This window comes from Cyprinus carpio, chromosome A13, assembly GCF_018340385.1.
Source record: "Cyprinus carpio isolate SPL01 chromosome A13, ASM1834038v1, whole genome shotgun sequence".
NCBI classification, from domain to species: Eukaryota; Metazoa; Chordata; class Actinopteri; order Cypriniformes; family Cyprinidae; genus Cyprinus; species Cyprinus carpio.
In genome coordinates, this window is record NC_056584.1 from 29,194,367 (window position 1) to 29,197,821 (window position 3,455).

The following is a 3,455-nucleotide window of genomic DNA, read 5'->3' on the forward strand; positions in this document are numbered from 1 at the left end:
GACGATCAGGGAACTCCATTGATTTTAACTGCGTGCCTTATGCGTCAGGAAAACGACGGCATAAAGCAAATGAGCGCTAGAATAATAGGCCTAAACGTACTCGCAGTTTTCTAAAGACCTGGTCAGGAATAACTATTAAATTGATTAGTTTTCCTAGGCCGCTTTTTCTGCATAAATGTAATTTGTGTCTATAAATTCCCCTATTTCATATTTTCTGTAAAGAACTTTTATCTGGTTATATAGGCTACCTTCAGCCCACTCCTGTAACTTTCACATCCATAGCACGTGTGTTTATTATGATCTAAACCTTTGCGTTTTTATGATGGCTAATTAAATTATTGGGTAGTAGCACCAACTGTGTATTTCTCTCTATCTCTCTCCTGTGTGTGTGTGTGTGTGGTATATATATATATATATATATATATATATATATGAAATATTAAACAATGAAACGATTTAATTTATTTATATTTTTTTATTTGTAGTTTGAGATTACCCAGTTACACTTTTATGTCGTTAATTATTTTATTTGTACATGCGTACTGCATATTATTATTATTACATATTACATATTATTACATATTACTGCTACTTGCACTTTAGGCTTTTTTTTTTTTTTTTTTTTTTTTGCATCTGATGGTAGGACATTAATAAATTAATAATCAGCCTCATTAATGTTGTCTGTAAAATATTATCAGGATATAACGTGCTTTTACAGCTGTGGTTCTTATTATGTTGGCCAATCAAAATCATACGTGAAACTCATACACAATAAAAAAGGATATTTTTACGGAGTAAAATTATAATTGTTGGTTTATACTAAGAAATTTAAATACTGGTATTACAAACAAAAGTATATAAATATATAAATAAAATAAATAGCAATTTCACCAATAAAGTAATCCCCACCCCCCAGCCCCACCATTTCCCATAAAGAACGCCCCCCCTCTAGCATCCGCGCCATCCACTGCTATATCTCGTCCTTTGACACGGTAAATTATGGGACAAAAAATTACATCATTTTTTATATTAGTTAAAGAATGTCAGGATTCTTGGTTTCACTCCTCGCACTTGCAGCATTATGTTCAAACGTCTATCAGAGTAGTTATATATATATATTTTAAGCACAAAAGCCACACCCAAACCAACTTGACAGGTGCCACTTCTATATGTTTATGGTGCCAATGACACATGAAGTGTCTTGTTAGCCTATTAGATAATACTTTATAATTTGAGGATTATCACATTTCTTTATGAACTAGGATTTGTGCTAAATTAATGGTATACTTTTTATTATTTACATCCAATATCGGTCTATGTGTTTAAGCGCAGTAAATATATAATTTATATAAGTGTAACGTTATGTGTTTGTAAATATAAACTAAATAATATGTAAATTATGTAAAAGCTTATACTGTATATGTATTTATACACATACTGTAATAAGTCCAAGACTGAAAAATCATTCAAAGGAAAATTATTTTTAGTATTTTAATTCATCACTGAATGAATTAGTATTTCTTTCACATATGTGAACACCTGCATTATGTTCATGCATTCAAGGGAAATTATTATCTAATTTTTTGTCCACACCACTACAAGCAACCAGCTTTTTTTTTTCTTCTTCTTCCGCCGAAAACTTAAATTGTGCTGTACTAAATGATTAAGAAATCGGTTAATAGGGTAAGAGCTTAAAATGTTTAAAACCATAGCAGTTATTCGAACTTTGTTTGCAATGTAATCTTTTTTTTTTTTTTTTGTATTTTGTTTTTCATTTTAGAGAAAAAATGACAAAACCAAAACAGAAACCCCTGTCCTCCCCCCCCCCGTGCCCAAGCACTCAACATCCCATATCAGCTGTAAAAACATGTTAAAGTATGTTTTGCTAGGGGGTTTTTTTGTTTTTACCTTAAGAAAGAGAGTGCTAAAATATTCAAAAGCATATCGCGGTGTGTGTGGGAGAGTGCATGGATGTCTTAACACTAAAAAACCAGAAAACAAATAATGTGCGCTCGTGTGTGGTTGATTCGGCCCACAATGCTGTAAGTCAAAAGTTCAGCAAAAAATGTATTCATATATATCACTATATATTATCTTATGTTCACAGTGTACGGTACTGGAAATAAATGGAGTAACGAGCATACAGTTATTATCTAGAAAGTAATTTATTATTTACTGAGTATTGGTGAAGTGAATGCATACATTGCTTTTGCCACCCCAGGTATTCTCATATTTATAAGTCATGCATTATTTGTTAATATAAGCATCTATACCTGAATAAATTAAATTGTAAAATTCTTTTATTTTAAAATGTTATTCTTAATTAAACATTTACTAACCTTTATTTTTTTTACGTTGATATTGCAGTTGATTTGCTACAGAATTGTCTAAAGTCACTACTTAGCATTATAAATAAGTCGATATTTTTTCTGTTATATGTCTCTCTGTGCATTTGTGTTACAGGTTAAGAAATTGGAGGTGTACTAGGCTATAAGCCAGTTCTCTTCATTTTCCTCGAAAAGAGAAAAAAAATGGGTTTTGTAGCTGAAGTCATAATTTTCAATGGGGTCCATTTGCAGTTGGATCACTTCAAAACCATATTTTGAAAGGATGACTAGCCTTATGACTTCTTGTTTTATTAAAAGTAAGTACTTTGTTCAAATGGTGTACAAATGTTTCATGTTTTCAAAACAAGTATTTCGAAATTTTCTTTAAAACAAATTTCTCAGTAGATTACCAGAGGCTTCAAAGCCACACCAGGACTAGAACCGTTGCCAGCACCAGACTCCTCCCTTCCAAAATCCCTCGTGAAACTCTCCTCCTCCATATATCCTCCTTCTCTCCAGCTTCCTCAACTGCTTACTTACAGACCACTTCCTCGTCGTAGTCCTCCTCCTCCTAGACTCTTCCCCGTCTCCCCCTCTACACTGATGCCTCCTCCCCATTGTCTCCTCCTCCTTTCACCCTACACTCTCATCCTCACTCCAGCCTTCCTCAAACATCTCCTCGTTGACACTTCATACTCATCTTCCGCTCCCAGCATCCTCCAAACTTCTCCTCATTTGACACTTTCCTTTCCTCCTCCTCCTCCTCCTCCCAGCTTTTCTCCTCCCCACCTTCTAACACTCGCCTCCTCATTGTTCCATGTCTCCTTCACCTTCTACACTCTTCTCCCGCGCCATTGTCCTATTGTCCTCTATCGTGTAGGGCCAGTCTCTCCCTTCTCCATTCTTCCGCCCTCCAGCCTCCTCCCAATTCCTCTCTCCTTTGACACTTCTCCCTCCCTTACATTATTTCTCCACTCTTCCTCCTTCCCCCTTCACTCTACATTCTTTCTTTCCCTCCTCCCTCCATCTTCTTCTTCCTCCCTCCAGCCTTCCTCCAACTTCTCCTCATTTGACACTGTTCCTCCTCCTTCATCTTCCCTCCTCCAGCCTTCTTCCCTCCTTCCTCTA